The following is an 18739-nucleotide window of genomic DNA, read 5'->3' on the forward strand; positions in this document are numbered from 1 at the left end:
TGTTTTTTGTTTTTTGCATGTACCAAAGCTCTGGTGGCTAGAGCTGTATCTGCACTACCCATTCAAGCTAGGTACTCTGCTTTCCAGTCAGCTGATGACCAATCGGACAACGAGACCTCTGTCTAAATTTTGTCCCTTCCCCAGACTTGCCCCCCTTCCTGGGTGTGTGCTGTCCCTCTCGGAATGGACCGCCAATCGGCCACAGGGGCATGTTGCAACCCTATGCTAAGTCATGGCATCTGGATGGCCCATTGTCGGTCAAAAGGTCACATCGGTGTCGTGTGCAGCGCCTTGGTGTTGTGTGCAACACATTGGTGCCGTGTGATTATTCTCGAATCTTTTGCCTGGTCAATTGTCGGTCACATTGGTACCATGTGCTACAATACCGGCGTGTTGTGTGCATAAGCTTAGTGTGCCAGGTTCAGTATCTGTTGACGTAGAGGGCACCAGCTCGGAACTCGGTTGGTGTAGGAGCGGGGAACCAATCGAAGGCTGGCACGAGTAAGGGTCTTTGAATAAAACTCTGTCCCAGGCTAAAATCAGCAGGAGTGTCCGTGTGTTAGCTGAAAGGCCTGATCACCCTTTCAGCCAGGGTCTCATCTGGATTTAGCCGGCTCATGTCGTGTCATTTCGGATTCTATCTCGTCATGTCCCTGGTGTCTGTACTGCTGGTCAGCTGCGCCTGGAGTGTGGTATGTGCATTTTAATTTTTGAAAATATTCTGTTTGTTTGGCCCTTTTTCTTTCTTACTTGGTACCAAATCTCGTGTATAGTATATAGGGGACGAATTGTTACAGTTTAATCAGTTTTGTATGTCTGTTCTAGTTTTTAGTGAATAGTTGATAATAAATCATTCGGTTCTTCGCTGTTGGATGTAAATAGACTGTTTCAAGTTACATATATGTTGTTGTTCTGGTGATACTTTTGGTTAATGACTTGTTCCTATGTTAATTAGAGTGGTGTGAATATTTTTACTCTTATAGTATCGTTAGTTGGTAAAAGTGCTCCTCCCCAGCCCAAGTTGTAATTCATTCCCCATTAATAAACAACCACCTGTTTTGAATTGCAATCTGTCTGTGCTTCAATTTTCCTCCTTCACTCGAATACTCATTGGAACCTGCATTGGTCTCAGACAGATTTAAATTTGGAAGTGTCTTGTTACCATTGGCATTAACATAGGGTGGGTTATATTTTACCTTTAAAATATAAAAATTGTGCAACCTGGTCAAATTAATGTTTTGGGAGAAACCTAACTCTTGGAATTTTCTGATCTATGTGCTTGGCTTCTCAGTCTTAAAATTGTATCCATGCTAGTTTTTGCATTTATTATTATTAACATTCTTACTTAGTACTGAAAAGCACAGCACAACAGATCAAAATGATCAGTGAAGTAGTCCAACTGCAAGCAACTCCTTAAAGCATGACTCACACTAGTCTCTTTCTCTTATGTTTTACATTTGAGTTCTTTGTCCTTTCTCCTTTTGTTTCCTTTACTTTACCTACTCACTCCTTACCTCTTTCTGTGTTCTTTAACCCTAACTCCCGAACAGTCTGGAAAATGGCTTGCTTATCTAACTCAGGTGAATAGTCTATTGAATTCTGTAGGACTATTTGAGTGATTAAAGGGAACAGGATTTGACCCACAGTCATTGCAGGTCCACATACCAAAGAAATATGGATGAATGGAAGTGAAGAGGTACTTAGAAAACAATGTTATAGGATACCAGCAGTCTTAAAAATGTAAAATACTTTTTTTTAAGTTACATATTTGCTTCTTGGTTTTAGTTTCACTATAAAAATGAAATAAGTCCTAATTTAATAATTTGCATCCCTTATAAAATAAAAAATACCAGTGTAGGTTCTGATCCAAAGCTCATTGAAATCATTGACTTCAGTGGGCTGTGAATCAGGCCCATAATTAGCACCCTTATCTTCTTTAATTTCTCATATTTGGAAAAGTCAAAAGCTTATTTCAGTAGAACTCACTTTGACTTTTTACTAATAAATTATATTTAAATACTTATTGGAGATGGATAGTATAACAGATTAAAATGACAACCAGACAAAGTGAGTATTTAACTATTTAAACATTTGCCACTAAACACATTATATAAAGTTGGAGGCATTCTCTCTGATATAGAACCCATTTGTCATTTTCCTCTAATTGACCTTGAAAGCTTATTGGTGTTAACCAAATTAAGCTCCACCTTTCCAAAGAAAGATGTTAAAAAGATTCAAGGGGGTGGAGGGAGAGAATGTGGGTCTTATTTCCCAGTAAGAAAGTACACTGCTTGAACACAAAGGGGTTTCAAGCTTTGTTGTTAGGTGACAGTGACCTCTAGATTGACTAGTCTGGTGATGGACTTTGAGGAGTGATTTCTAAGAATGCTAAGAGCATGAACTTCATTCTTTTAAAATACCTTCTTAAATAAAGGCTTCAAAACAAAGTCAACCATTGATCCAGGTTTTTGAATAAAAAGTTCACTGCATTAGACAATGGGATTTACTACTAAGAAGGAAACATACATTAGTCTTTTTAGTTTATTGTTTTCATTTGACAAAGGTAGAATTACAGAGATGTGAGCAAAGAAAGATTTGAGCCCTCTGTTCAGGATGGTAAATCTACATAAATTCATTGACTGTCAGGATAAAAGCAATCTTTAGATTACTCTGTGTTGTCACCTAAAGAGGAATAGGGATATAAATTATGCTTTGTTCTCTACTAATACTTGCTAAATAACTCTTTATTCTCTAGGTACTTTTACTTCCTTAGGGGGTTTTCATGGCAGCATAAAATAACATGAAAAAATGATATATATTTTTCTGCTGAGGAGGTGAGCAGAGAGAATCCAGGAGTTGAAGACACACCACAGTGCCTGCAGCCCCACCTTGCAGACTATGCTGTCCCATCTGCTCCTCTTTCCGCTCCTGATCTCAGTCAAGGAGCGGGATGGGGGAGACAATTTTTCTATCACATGTGCGTACACAGGGAAAAAACAGCGACTAGCGGACAGAACTGTTTTCCATTCACAGCTGCACCAGTCAGCGGCTGGGCGAAAAGAAAAGGTAGTGCAGGCGCACTGAACACACTGGGTCCAAGCAGCCCGAACGTATGTTGTGTTTACGTGTGATAATAGTGGAGGTGGCCTTGGCACAGAGGAATGGACAGATGAGGGTGGTGGTGGTTTCCGGGCTTGGCTTTGATTAGCAGAGAAAATCCAGGCAATGGTTTGTTTCCTAGTCCCTTCAGCAAATCAGACTTGAAACGAGGCTCCTTTTCTGTTGGCTTCACGTGAGCTATAGTGAACTTAAAACCCATCAACACCCCTCACTGCGGCTGGTCTCCCTCAAGTCCCCATGCAAACAATAAATGGACAATACCCCCCATGCCTGGGGCTGTGCTCAGCCCTCCGTAGACAGGACACCCCCAGGTTATCAGCAGGGCTGTGCGACTCACCACCGCGATTTCACCTTTTGGACGAAGTGGCTCTAATCATCCTTAAACGGTCACTGAGCCCACGAGCGTGGGGGCAGGTATTTCAGTGAGGAGCCGGGGCGCCTTCCTAGGCTCCCCGTAAGGTGACTGCGAGCGGGGCTCCAGCAGCGCTCGGTGCTTTCCCAGGGTAAGCGCTAGCACCGGTCGCGATCAGGCTGGGTGCGTAGCGAGCTCCCAGCGGAGCGGGGAGGTGGGGAATGAATTGCAGCCGCCACCCCCCAGGAGCACCGGTGGCAGGGCCACCTTGTTCTGCTCGGCAGGGCTGTGGGTTCCCTTCGCGGCGGGCGCGCAGCCCAGGGAACGGGCTGCACCTTTAAGGCGCCAGAGAGAGAGAAGGACCCCCGCCCCCAGTGCATCACCAAACCCACCATTAACAGCCGTAAAGTCGCAGCCCGCCATCCCAAAGGGTGCGCGGGCGGGCCGGCCCCTCCCGCGGGATTCATGACGGGAGCTCTAGAGCCGCGGGGAGCCTGAAGCCGGCTGGCCGGGGCTGAGGAGGTGGCTGTGGAGCCGGTGCTGCACGCTGGTGCCGCTGCGGTGCAGGAGCCGCGGTGCCTGCAACCCTGCATCAGCCTCGCGCATCTCAGTCCCTTAAGCGGCGGGCGGGCTGGGTGCAGCCCTTCCAGCGCTGGGAGCTGCTTCTCTCTCCTGCCGCACCTCCCCGCGCTGGCAGGAGCCCCGGCCCGTTCCCTCCCAGGCCAGCACCCCGGGAAAGCGGGACTGGCGTCGGCAGTAGAGCAGCCCTGCCAAGCTGCAGGCAGGAGTGACTGGAACGGACTCCGCTTGGGGGTGGGAGGACTGGCTGGTGAGGCGGGAGAGAGAGAGAAATAAATAAATAAGTAAATAAAGCCATACCGCCCGCGCCAATAAAAGAGGCAGAGACCGCGGCTCGGCCGGGCGGGGATCGGCTCTTTTGCGGTGGGACTGAAGCTGCAAAGTTCAACCCAAACGTGTTGCTTCCTGATGGCTGCTGCTGTCCAACTTCACCTGCTCAAGTGATTTGCCCAGTAGGGCTCTTGCTGCTGGCCCTCTGCCTGGCAGCCTCCATAGCTCGGTGACTGCAGCGAGGGGGCTTCCTTTCGTGCCTCCACCCGTCTAGGAAAAAAAGGTGGGGGAGAGACAGCAGACAGGTACGTTTCGCTTGTGGTCACCGCTCCTAGAAACGGTGGGGAACGAGATCGTCTTTGCTCTACAGTTGCCTTTAATTTTAATTTTAGGACTCCTAAATTAGGAGCCGAGCATTTGCCAAACTTTGCCTCCCCCTCGCACCTGCCATTCGCCCCCCCTTCTTTTCAGTCGGGAGAGGGTGCTTTGGGTTAATTGGGGTGGAGTTGTTTGTTTTGTTTTGGAAGGGTTTGGGGATTCAGCAGCCGGGAGGATCCTCTGCTGCGACATCGGTTTAGTCATTATACAGGTGCCTTGACTGAATAATGCGTCTGCTTTGCTTGTTTGGATTTTCGTTTTAAATCTCCTGGCTTGCCGCTCGCAGCAGGAGTTCGAGTGGCAGGCGCGTAAGTTTGCAGCCATAGGAGAATGCAAACCAGGGTGAAGTTTTTCCTGCTGCCGCTCGATTTCAGGAGTGAGCAAATGCTTTCCTTGCAGGAACCACTGTTGTAAGTACCAAGTTGTCCCATCAGGGACAGTACGGAAAGAAACTGAAAACGCATGGAAATGTGATTCCAGTGCGGGCTACAAGCAGCTAGGATGGAAACCTGAAGGACTCATTACAGAGACAAGGTGGATGGGGTAATCTCTTTTATTGAACCAACTTTTTTTGTGTGTGAGAGCGAGCAACTTTGGAGCTTACAAAGAGCTCATCTTTAGCAATTGGGCCATAAAAGATACTACTTCACACACCTTGTCTCACTAATATCCTGGGACCAACAAGGCTGCTGCATAAAAGACTCATAGGTATTTAGATAAATTCTGTTTTGGAAAATATCTCCATGTAAGAACATGCCTTTATGAAAGCAGGTGAGATACAGGTGTGTGCTTGTAGAGATACGCATACATACATATATATCCTTTAAAGGAAAACTTGAATATATCCATCAATATAGTGGTATTGTAATCGTATTGTATTTAAGCTATATCTTTATTTTTTATGTAGAACAGGCTAACTACTTAAAAGATCCCCTTCCTCTCTTTGGGGGTAATTTTGTAATGTTGGGGATGGAGAGCTGTGTATAGTTTCCCTTAATTTAAATCTCCATGTGAGTTTCACAGTAACAACTTGTACATAGTGTGCCGTGAGTTTGCTGAAGGCTGAAGCCACCTGCTGAACTAGTTGATGTTACTTTTTGGAGGTGATGAGTTAGGAGTAGAATTGTAGAGACATCCAGCAGATGGAGCAATGGAAAACTATACAAGACTCTGCATAAAACAATTTATTTTGCTTTAATCATAGTTGAAAGAAGAGCTCTCCAGCACATTATAGAGGAACACTGCATATTACAAAGTGGAAATTCACACCTGAAATAGACATTTGATTTTGAATTTTGTCCGTTTTAAATGCGCTTGTATTAAGTAGTTTTGGAAAACTTGCATTTTCCAGGATGTTATGCTTGTTTTGTGTGGATGGGCTAGTGTATGCTATTTTGTATTTATTCCTAATCCTAGTTTCTGTATCAATTATTATTTTTCGAGTTGCCATTGTGCATCAGAAAATGATTGTGCGGTTATTAGGAAAGTAGTTTTACATTGTAACGTAATTACAGGCATATGTATCAAAGCATTATTGTTAAAATTATGGAATAGTAGGTAACTATTACTTTAGTTTAAGGTACAATTGAAAGATGTTCCCAGTATATTGCAGACTGGAATGGACTGTTTTGAATGGTTAATTATATTTAAATAGTCTAACTTTCTTAAAATAGTATGCAGAGCTCTAGCAGGGCTGAAAGGTGATAGAGTTTTTAGTTATTAGGTTGTAATGACAGTAAATCTTACAAAAGGACTACAGTAATTATGTTGCTAGCTTGGAAATAACACGGGGTATGCAAGATCACTAGAGAAGAGGAAACAGAATTTTTAGCATTGTTTTCCATATACTTAAATACATTGTTATAAGTAACCAGGGCAGGCATAAAACAAGGCAACATTATTACTTTTTCAATCCAGTGAAAAGTCCTCTTTCAATTGCTGTTATCGCATGTCTGAATAGCTAAATTCAATTTATTGTAGCTTATCTGTAGTTGATTACAGAAAATTACAATTTAAAGCAGAATATTGAAAGACTTGAAACAGAGATCCTTAAGAAGTTCATTTTGTCATCCTTCACTAATTCAAAAGTTAATATATAGTATATTAATATACCTATCTACCAACTTCCGTGATGTTTTTTAAATGACAAATGGATGAACCAATCAGTTTTGATAACTTTTTAAATTTGCTATTAGATTTTCAGATACTTGAGAAGGTAGTTTTGAGTATGTGTGTTTAAGAAATATCAATCTGTGTGAAAACTCTTGTAGCAATAATATAGAAATATTTATATTCTTTTAAAAGTTTGTCCAGTGTGTAATGTCTGATAAAGTTGGTATAACAAGAATTATGAAATAACTTTGCGTTTACTATATTTTTCCAAAGAGGAAACATATAGGTTTGTCATAATCCCTGTTGAAAACAGTGTTAAATAAAATATTATAAGCGGAATTAAATAACAAACTCTAAAATGGCATAAAATACAATCTCTGTACTTTAAGAACTTCTGGGGAGAAACATACATTTTAACCACTTTAGGGAAACAATCTTTTAATGAATGTCCTGATACTTTTGTTAGATTATTATGATATTTTAAAAAGGAAACTTTTTTCACTTATGTAATAAGGAACTTGTATTGAAAAAGATCCTACAGAAAAATAGAACACAAGCATATCTGTTGGTATTTGCTGAAAGAAACATATGGTTTCTTATAAACTTTGATTCTATCTGTTTAGCTTTAAAATCATATCCTTAGAATAAAAACATGGTAATTAAATGATTAATAACACCTGTATCTACCAAGAGGCCAATTCTGTGAGGTACTGAGCATCTCCTGGAAGGTTCTGAATGCCTTCAACTCCCATGGGAAGTCAGTGGGAATTGAGAATGCTGAGCACCTCACAGGATCATAGAGAGAATTTTTAAATCAGTCTTTTCTCATCTTGTAGAGTCCTCATTCAGAGTTTCTAGTGGATCATATCTGTAAACCACTCTTTTCTATATTACTATTATGTCCCACAAATTCCTTCTTCTCTATCCACAAATGTTAAAATATTCAAATTATTCACTGAACTGTTTTTTCCCTCTTCCCCTAAATCCTGGTGTTAATGTCACATTTCTGTTTTCCTTAATTCCAGTCCTCGTGTGTTTTCAATATCTGTTTTGATTGTGTGATGCATATTAAATTATAGTCCCAACATTTCTAAAGAGTGCTGTTATAAATGAGGAGTAATAAATTCATAAAAATTGAAGTAAGTTTGTTTTTCCACAAACTTCCACTCTTCATTTACCTAAACTTGTATAGAAAAAAATGTTGTTCGGGATAACTTTGTGGGTTCTTTCCTGCTTTGACTCATCTCCCACTTGGAAAAAGTGTTTTCACAGAAGGTGATGAAAGTGTGTGTGTGTGTGTGAGAGAGAGAGAGAGAGTGTGTTTTAAATCAAATAACTTAGAGCATTGGCATCCTGACATCTGGATTTTTGGAGCACCTCTGTTATGTGATAGAGGGTAAGGAAGGTCCAGAGTGTTTGGAGAACACTCAAAAAAAGGAGGATCTTCTCCAAAGTAAGCAAGTTGAACACATTTAAATATTGTGTGCCAGACGAAGCTGCCTTTGGGGAGTTCTGTCTTGTATGACTAGCATAAATTCAGTACCTAACCTTGAATTCCAATGATATTGGTGTCAGGTACAGGGCAATTTTTATATGAGGATGAACTATGTTTCAGAAGTTCCTCTGGTGAGCACAAACATGCTTTTCTTCAACATCAGCTGTGTACATTTTCCTCCTCTTATTTAAAAAAAAACAGGCAAAAAAGGTTCCCATACATCATTTGTTCTGGAATTCTCTTCCATTAGTTATACATTACACCAGCTGAGTGATTCAGACCAGTATTTTATTTTAACTCCTTCTACCCCCTACTTGCCAAAAAATGCTTCCCAAGCCTCCAATCCCATTAACCAACTATTAGTATCTGCACTAGTAGTAATCTGTCATACTAGTTACACTCCTTGGATGCTAAACTTTCTGTGTCTCATAGTGTGAAGTGTTCTTACCAAATTGTAGACAGCTTGTAACACTTCAACAGCACAACACGTGCAGAAGGAAAGGGGCTTTAAGCCATTACAACATTCACTTCTCACATAAAAAAACAATAAGTTCTGAAATAGTGTGTAACCACTGCCCCTATATTGCTAGGTAGATGATACACTGCAGTAAAAGGCACATGCATCTAAAGAAACTGTAATAATAAAAGAGCTTTATGACTGGCTTCTAAGATATAGGGTGGGTGATCAATAAATTCCAGGCTGGAATTTACTTTACAATCACGGATGCAAAATATTTGCAAGTGACTTGAGTATGAAGAAGTTCAATATCTGACACTTGTGCAGCAGCTGTTATCTATGTTAAAGATGGCAACAATTTAATTTACAGACTTCCAAATAACTCAGCAGTACTCTGCTTAAGATGTATAATGTACCAGTATAGTTAAAACATCTACCAAAATTGTCGTGATATTTGTATGAGAATATTTTCAATGTACAAGAATTGACATGCAGAGTCCCTGGAAATACATTTGCTCATTTAAATTACATTATTGTTTCACTGTGACTGGCGAGTAAGTTAACTTTTACATATGGACCTGTTACTCTTCCAGACAGTTAATTCGGTAACTGATAATGATGGCTACCCTAGCCATAACATTGTGATTGGTTAGTATTTCTCTACACAGAGGCAACTGAGCTTTTTATAGCTACTTATGTGTTAAGCATTTTCATAAAAAAAAATGTGTTTTTGTTCAATCAAACTTTACAGTGGGCATCATTATCTCTGTTAAGATTACTTTAGAAATTTTAATTCAATATCTTCTACCTTCTAACTTAATCAATGCATTTATAAAGTCAGAATGAATTAGCAAAGATTAATTGACTGTTATTGTGTCTTTAAAGTGTGGAAAGTATTTATTTGCAGCAGGTAGAGAGACAGAAAAATCAATATGCATTACATCTGAACACTTATCCTACAAGAAACATGAACAAGCTAATCAGGATGTCAGATGTCAGTTTTATTAATTAAAATGACATTTCTGTATGTAAACTGTAGCTGTATACTAGCTAACGATAATCTGAATTTGAGCTCTTTTGAAATCTAGAACTCCTGAGAATGGCTTTTAATAACTTTGAAATATTTTAGTGTTAATTAAAAGATAATGTGAGTAAAATAGAATGATAAAACAGGATAATGGTCTCCTGTTGCAGTGGTTCTCAACCATTCCAGATTCCTGTACCCATTTCAGGACTCTTTGTCTTGTGCACCCTAAGTTTCATCTCACTTAAAGACTACTTGCTTACAAAATCAGACCTAAAAATACAAAAGTGTCAAACACACTATTACTGAAATATTGCTTACTTTCTTGTTTTTTTGCCATATAATTAGAAAATAAATCAATTGGAATACAAATATTGTACTTGTATTTCAGTGTGATGCTTGAGCCTCTTTTTTACTTGTGAGTCTTGTCATTCAGCTGCCAGAGAGCAGTGGCTGCTGGCCACTAGCACCTGCAAAAAAATAAGGGTGGTATGGTATGGTATTGCCATCCTAACTTCTCCACTACTGCTGATGGTGGCACTGCCTTCAGAGCTGGTAAGCTAGAGAGCAGCGGGTGCTGGCCGGGGTGTTCATGTTATTTGTGGTGTGGGAGGACTGTATTTTTAATCCTGCTCCCATCCCACTCCACAATACCTACTCATACCTGCTTCCGCCTTGTTTGTTGAATTTTTATCCTGCTCCCACTATTATGGCAGTGGGTACCATGGGACCCACATGATCCCCTTTCTACTGCAGGGCTTGTTATAAAACTAGGCAAATATCTAGATTAGTTAACTTACCCGCTGGAAGATCTCTGCTTATCCCCCTTACGTGTACCCCTGGTTGAGAACCACTGTCCTGTTGAATGTATTTTCTGCAGCTAAACACTGGCATTTGTGGAAAATAAACATTTTGTACAGACTGCAAAAATATTAGGGCATACAGCCGAGTAGATGATCAAAGAGCAGGTAATGGCTACAACAGTAATATTTGTGGACTCTTGAACTGCTACTAGAATGTTGTGCCACAGGCATTGAACACTACAGGTCTAACCTTTTTCTCTCTATTCTGACAAAACTTTTATTGATTTAAGAGTTTTTTTCCTTGAGTGTGGATTGCAGAACCAGAGCTATTGGTAGTAGACACTTGAGGACCTGACTAGTGCTGCCAACACTAATATACTAGTAATACAGGATTTAATTCTGTCATCCTTAGACTTAGTAGTAAATACTTAAATTAGTAATGAATGCTAAATGAGTACTCCCTTGGGCTTCAATAGAACTGCTCAGGTTGGTAAATGTTGCAGGACCAGGCCCACATAAGAGAGAGACAACAGAAAAGGAGTGATGGGGAAGAAATGGCCTGGGGTAGAGTGGCAGAAACACAGGGAATGATGGAGAAAGTATGGTGAGGTGTGAGGGAGGTGAAGATGTTGGGAATAAGAGGGAATGTCTACAGTCAACAGAGGAGAAAAAGAAGAGAATAAACAGGAGGAGAGTTAGAACACAACTAATGGAAGAGAGAAAAATGTCAGACGTTCTGTTGGGGAAAGGGAAGAAAGAGAGAGGAGTGGTGAAATGGGGATATGAGGATGGTTTCTTTTTGAATAAGGGGAGGTGATTTGGGGTATCAAATTGTGGGAGATGCTTCTTGAAGAGCTTGGTATGGCAGATTGCTAGGAGAGAATGGGGAAGAGATTCTCTGGAGTGGGTATCACTATCAAATTTGCACAAGGACTCTCTATCCCAAACTCAGAGGTGCGGGGGGGAGGGGAAGAAATGCTCTTCACATGAAGGGGGCTTGCTGTTTGTTGTTGAGAAGCCCTGTGCTTGCTGGGGGATGGAGGAGTCTTTCAGCAATTTCTAAAATGACCAACTTGCTTATCTCTCTCCCATTTTTTTCTGCTCTTGTTTCCATTTTATTCATTCCTATTCTACTGTCTTTGATATTTACTTGGTTTTTAACTTGTGTCACAAAGGTGGTAGGATCTGAAGGGGGAAAAAAATGACCTAGACTGTAACATACTGCCCGAACAAGTGGAATTGACTAGGACTGTGAACACACTCAATTTCACATTGCTGCTAGTGTCATGGAAAATGATACTGTGAGTGTGTTACAGAACCTGTCAATTTCTGGTTCAGCTGCTATATGTCATGTCAAATGGTAAAGAATGACAGAAAGAGTCACTTTCTACAGTCATTGAATGAGGAACTTTATTAGAATAAGTCAAATAGTGTTATCCTTGAAGTTACTCTTTTTCTGTTTATTTGATTGTAGAACTTCTGCTTAGAATCTTCTTCAGTGTGTCCTGCCTGGTTTCCTGCTACAAATTTTACAAACAGCACACACATATCCTCACATTAGTGCTTCAGGAATAGCACCAAAGACTCTCTCATATCATTGTGCTCTAATTAATTTGTACTGCAGTACCATCTAGAGTCCCTTTCATGGTTACAGAATGAGGTATGCTTTAAACTGCTTTTGATATGTCTTTGGTGCACTCCTCAGATGACAGATTTGGCTTCCTTCACCTCTCTTTCTAGGTGTTGGAGTGGATCTCTGGGTTGCAGCCTTCTTGTTTCCCAACTGTGTTAATTTCGAACTGGGTTTGGTACGTGTAAGCTCTTTTTCTCTGGGAGCCTGTGACTGAATAAAGTGACTCAAACAGCCAAATTTATTATCTAAAGAAAAAACAGTACAATACAAAAAGGACACATACATATCCTTCTTCTGGGAGGCAAATTCTTGCAGCCTTTTACACAAAAGGTGTGCTTCAAAGATATGGATCAGGTAGTAGTATTTATAGTATGATTTTACAAGTTACAAAGCTTTCTGTATGTCATTAAAATCCAACCCACCAGTTGGTGCTAGTTCCTTATCTTGTAGTTCTGTACCTCCCTTTTCTTTGTTTTAGATACTAGCATTCCAGGGACTGGTCCATGAAAGTACCTCCCTATATTTTCTCATATATTATTTTGAATACTACAGTCCAAATGTTGATGAGCCATGAAGATACGAATGGTATCTGATACAAAATATTCATACATCTTTGCTTGGACAAGTTGCCTATTTTCTAATGTCAAAGCTAACTTCAGCTTTGCAAGATGTTGTAGAATATTTGACATGGGTGAACAGAATTGTGGGAAGAGCATAATACATCCAATTCATGTAACTTCCCAACACTTACGTTTTAGATATATTAATATTATCAATAGTAAAATATTAATACCCTGCACATAATATTTATTAATGTGCTGTATACTTGGGGCCCTTCGCTTTTGGTTTGTATTTCATTTAATTTTCTCCAGGAATTTGTGTTTATTATTACAACAACAAAAAGGTGAAAATAAGTGTAAAAACTATTAATAATTTTTCTGGGTAAATATCAGGGTTTATTTTGGTGGATGGAAGGATGGGGGAAAAACGTATTCAGTAGATTAATGCTTTGGTGAGTGGAATTCAATGTGATTTTCTGCAGAACTAAAACAGAATTCAAAACACAATACCACCCCTGAGTTTAAGAAAACAATATATCTCTAATCCCAAAATAAAACTTTTCAATTGAATAAACGATTAGCCTATAAATATTTACCGTTAATAATTGGGCCATGCCACTTGCAGCGCTTACACTCAACTTCATCCTTTTCTCTTGTGTTTTTTTTTATTTTTTTAACTTTCAAATACTTCCATGTGTTATGGAACGTATTGTGATACAGATTTTTCGTTTTCTTCCCATTTTAGTGTGTCAGACCTTTAACCGTTATCTGCCAACAGCTTGAAATGTGTACATGATGGGCATGAGATTCATCAGATGTGCATGCACTTCAAAGCTTGCATATGTACGTGTTTGTTTATTGTGTGTCTCTTCTATGCTAATACATAGCTTTACTTCAACTGGCAGCTTTGCATATACACACAGATGAATGTGTTATTGTAATACATATATCTCAGGCAATATATTGTATTTTCCTAATAAAACAAGTTATTTTTATATATTTGAATTGGGTGAAAATCAGGGGAAAAAACAAATACTACTTTTTGTAAAACCCAGGGTTTTTTTGGTAAAAATCGGTTTAAACTGAAAACAGAGGGACTTGTGAATACTTCACCCAGCATATATATATATAGGCTAATATACCTTATTTTTGCCATTGTTTTGTTTCCTGATAGTTTCCTAATCACCTCCTTTGATGTGACTTTGTGCAGTCAGACAGGATAACTTCACACACACAAACTCAGGTGCTCATGATACTTTATTTATAGATAGATAGGACAGATGTTTCCCTCATTCTCCAAAGGCACCAGTCAGGGATCAGGCCCATTGTGCTAGGTACTGTGCACATATAAAAAGACACCCTCTACCCCAAATCTCTGGTCTTTGTAATAGACCATAATGTTCCACTCTTTTGTCAAGGTGCTATATACTGCATATTCGCTCATGCCTGTGTATGTAATTTTCTTTAGAATCTTGCAGAATTGGTTGAGTTTAAACTATAAACGTATCCACGCACCTACTCATCACTTTTCTTTTTCACTTGCATGTGCACAAATTCAATAAACGAATGTTTATTCAGTTAAGGTGAATTTTGCCCCACCCAGATAAGTTACTCAAGAGGCCTCTAGACCGCCAAAGTCTCAGCTGAATCTTTAATATAGGGTTAAGTGCTCTGTAGGGCCTTATGTGGTACATCCATATGGGTGGTTGAATTTCCCAGAGGATATTGTTCTTCTTTGCTTCTTTTTCTATGACAACTCTTATTTATTCACATGTATATTTAAATTTATTTTCTTCCAGCTAGTCTTCACCCTTAGCTTCCCTACTTTATTCTCAATTACTGGCCATGGAACCGCTGTGCACCAACTATTCTGTTCAATTGCATTCATGACTTGTAATTTTATTCACTGTGGACAACAAGGGCTTCTGTTTCCTTCATGTGCTCCTAACTTTCCACCATTTTTTTTTTTCTGACTCACTCGTTGTCTGGCAGTGCCCAGCCACTATCCCCTGCTACTGCTCCCTTTTAAAAAAAAAAGCTCCTGATCTGGTGTTTTAAAACCAAATTTGAGCCTCAAGTAACCTTTTGTAGATAATCTGTAAACATTAAAAAGGATGTATAAAGGAAATATAGAAGCAATCATACCTTATTTTTGACTTGCACACAAGCAGGTGTGAGACCTTCAAGATGCATTGAAAACATAGGAATGTCAGTCAATTAACACACAATGTGGTGTCCAAAAATATGTGATAACTATGAGCATGCAAACTGTTGTTAAAGATTTGAACTCATATCTCAGATTTACTGAGAAGAGATCAAGTACTGTACTGCAGTCGTCTTGCTTTGCCTATGTGTAAACTTCAATCATCTATGGAAATATTTTTTCATCTGTTTGGGTGTGGATGGCAAAATTGATGTTTACCAATGCAAAGCTAATCTTCCAAGCCAATCTATAGTTAAGGTCAGTCTACATTTTTATTGAACATGTGCTCACTGGCAGAGGCAACAATGAGGATGCCATATTTATTTACTTATGTTATTTATTTATTTTCTATAAATCCCTATTCTTAATTGTAAGAGATTTACAGTAACTAAAATATACAATACAAAATTGAAATCTAGAAAATATTATTGCCTATTGATCTTCCCATTAAAAAGTGCCAATGATTTTGTACCTCCATAATAATAAATAATAGCCCTAGCTCTGACCACACAACATTTCTCCAAATATGTAAGAGAGAAAAGATGAGCTTTATAGTGTGCTTTGGAAGTTTATCCAGTCTGGGCTCTGATGGGGTAATGGAGAGAATGAGTCCTCCAAAGCGGAGGATCCATGAAAGAGATTCCTCTGCCAGTAGGGGACTTCTAGTTCAAATACTTTCACTAATCACACCTGTGACACTATTGCATAGGGTGGAAGATGGTCTTTCTGGTAGCCAGGTCTCAAAGGACTTCAGGCTTTAGAAATTTAAACCAACACAATCAATTTCACCTGGAAAACTTTCTTCATCAGCCAGTGCAGGCTAGTATGCCGATGGCATATGCTATGTGAATGATGTGCCTCTTTCGCTGAGTGACTGCTGTCAGGCTGTCTAGAGTGGCTCAGAAGCATGAGTAGCAACCTCAGGGCTGACCATTTCAAACCAGGGTACAAACCTCAAACTGGTTGTGTGGTCTATCCTTAGATTTCACCAACCAAGTATTGTATATGAACTCCTCAAGCACTATAATAGCCTTAACATGAAGTCACAGACAGTCCCCTTGGGTACTCTGGTCTATCATGCCACACAGGCAAGCTTTCCTTTGTGATAGATGGGTCCTTACCCTCAAAAATCCCAATAATATCCAGGTTTCTCCCAGTCCCAAAGGATTAATCACTTACCCCACATCGGTTGCACCCTAGATCTCTAACCAAAGACAATGCTTGTAGCTAATCTTATAATAAACTATGTAAAGATTTATTAAATAAGAAAAATAAGTGAGTTATTTACAAATGAGTTAGTTTTAGATTCCAAACAGTAGTAGAAGCTTCTGTAATATGCAAACTCTCTGTAAATCCTCTAGGCCTAACCCAGGGCAAACAGCTGGGGATCCCTTGCTTATGTTTAGAAATCTTCCGCCCCTCAGAGTTCAAACATCATAGAAACACAGTTCCTCCTTCTGAGGGATTTTTATTCCCTTCCCTCAGAGTGCCATTTGATGGGATGAATCCACCTGCACATTTCCACTTCATGGGTGTCAGAGGTCAGGGGAGCAATCAATAAAGTCTCTGTTCTTTAATGTTTCACAATGTCTCATTTGGATTCAATGTGCCTTCTTCGTGGGCAGGACCAAACAGCTTCTGTAGGAAATCAGCATTTCTACATAAATTAATGCTCCTTTCCTGTTTGATTTATGCAATTATAGAGGATTACAGTGCAAACACTTAATATAACCTTATAACATGGGATACTGATATTATAAGTAAGATTAATATATGTATTTCATAAATTCTAAACACAGTCTTATAAACTTAACATCTATTTTAACAATACTAACCCAAAGGTCAGTCAGAAAGTGCATAGGATGTTCTCCCCAGTGACTGGGGAGTTCATGGAGGCATGGGGAGTCTCCACACCACACCAAGATGGGGCTCAGAACTTACTGCCATTCTTTGGTCTTTATATATATTTTTGTGCACCTGATCAAGTGGGTTATAAAAATGTGTGGCAGAGTAAGAAAAGATATACTGTGCTTTCAGTAATTGTGCCTTAGAAATCTAGTATAGTACTGTAATTTTACTTTCTTCCTGCTGTCTTTTTTTTATCCTTCTCAGTATCTTGATTCTTCTGGCAAAGATTGTACTTTGTTATAAACCTTGAACCAAAGTCAATTAATTAGATAATATTTTAAGGTATTATGAGCTTCGCACTACCATTAAATATTGTGAAGTACCAGTAAAAGTTTTCTTTGGGATATTTATTTAAATCTTAGGACATAACTACTTAAGGGCTTTCTATAGTGCTTATCACCATAGTACTTGTACTGTGCTGACCAATGTACTGTATTGAATTAAATGTATATTGCAAATTTCGTTGACCTTGTCACTGAGCTCTGCATCTGATGCACTGATCACATACATTGTTCTTTTCAGACTTTTAGTTTATCTGGAATTTTCTAAATTTAACTGTACTATTAAGTAAAAGAATCACCATGTTTGCTATTGAATATACACCTCTCTCTTTCAAATAGTGTTTGAATATTAAAACAAAAATATACATCAAGGTGAATGAGAAACTACTAAGGTCCTGGTCTTGCAATCCATTGCTCAAAAGTGAATTGTGTCAGCCATGAACAATGTATTACAGGATTGGAAGCAAATTTTGTATATTCTGTTGTACAGAAGCCTAAATTGTTTTATTTTTATTCTTCTTACTTAATCTGGTACTGAACTCTAGTAAATTTCCAAAATTTAAAATTCACCAATAAAAATCTCTATAATGTATTTCAATTTAATAAATTTTTAGTCTATCAAATTTCCAGTTACAACTTTTTCCGTTAATAAATTCACGCCCAAAAAAACCCCCAAACACGATCTGTCCAACCATATTACTTATAAATATTTAAGACTCCACCTAAATTCAGTCTCCTGCCTCTCTGTCTAGGGGAATGCATCTCTCTAAATGCCCATGAGGAATATTAACAAATCTAACTTTTAGTGTCAGGAAGTTTAAAAGGATACTACTGGGTTAGTATATAAAATAATTAGCACTAAAACATGGGTGTCAGGTATCACAGGTTAGGCGAGGCTGATCTGGGGCTGGGGACGCTAGCCTGCGGCAGAGGCCAATGGCCATGGTGGGGTGGCTCTGGGCTCTGGCTGGGGGAGCGGAAGGGGCAGGGCCTGAGGCGGAAGGGCCAGGCTTGGGGGCTATCCTCCCCGAGCCAGCAGTTCACCAGCTGCCCATGCACTAAAAGAATCTTAAAAATCTAATTTGCTTTCTACCATCTATGCTGTTTGTTTCCCTTTTGCATTTTTTTGTGCTTGGACAGTGAACTTTTAGACTAGTCAATCAAATGTTTTCCTTCTAGTAATTTTTAATTGGTTTTAATTTCCAGGTCTTGTAGCCAGATGCAGCAATGTTTACCTTTCAAGCACGCTAAGGAAATAATAAAAATGAGCTGATTGCATTGTACGACACTAACCATGTTGTCAGAATTCAACAAAAAATAAATAACTTTTAAAGGAGTTTGGAAATATTTTATGAATTATGTGCTTTGACCTTACTTTTAGTCATCAGTAGCTGTATTTTGATACACCACAGATTTGTCTTTCACATAGTAAATGCTATCAGATCTATTCCTAAAATAAAAACATAATCAGCTCTCACAATTTTCCTTTTGCAGTTTATAAAACCAGCACATATGTTTCATACATGTAGTGAGTGAAGTTATATCATTTGTCATTGTGTGCCAT

At 39.2% G+C, this 18739-nt stretch overlaps 1 long non-coding RNA gene across 1 annotated transcript in view; it reads left to right on the forward strand.

Moving 5' to 3' along the window:
* Positions 1-4379: 4379 nt before the first annotated feature.
* The window catches only part of LOC117878618, a 336345-nt gene continuing 321985 nt past the window's right edge, over positions 4380-18739 (forward strand). The window contains exon 1 of the long non-coding RNA XR_004646026.1: positions 4380-4626. This is a non-coding gene — a long non-coding RNA (uncharacterized LOC117878618). The remainder of the gene's footprint in view (positions 4627-18739) is intronic.

Source organism: Trachemys scripta, chromosome 5 (assembly GCF_013100865.1).
Source record: "Trachemys scripta elegans isolate TJP31775 chromosome 5, CAS_Tse_1.0, whole genome shotgun sequence".
Taxonomy (NCBI): domain Eukaryota; kingdom Metazoa; phylum Chordata; order Testudines; family Emydidae; genus Trachemys; species Trachemys scripta.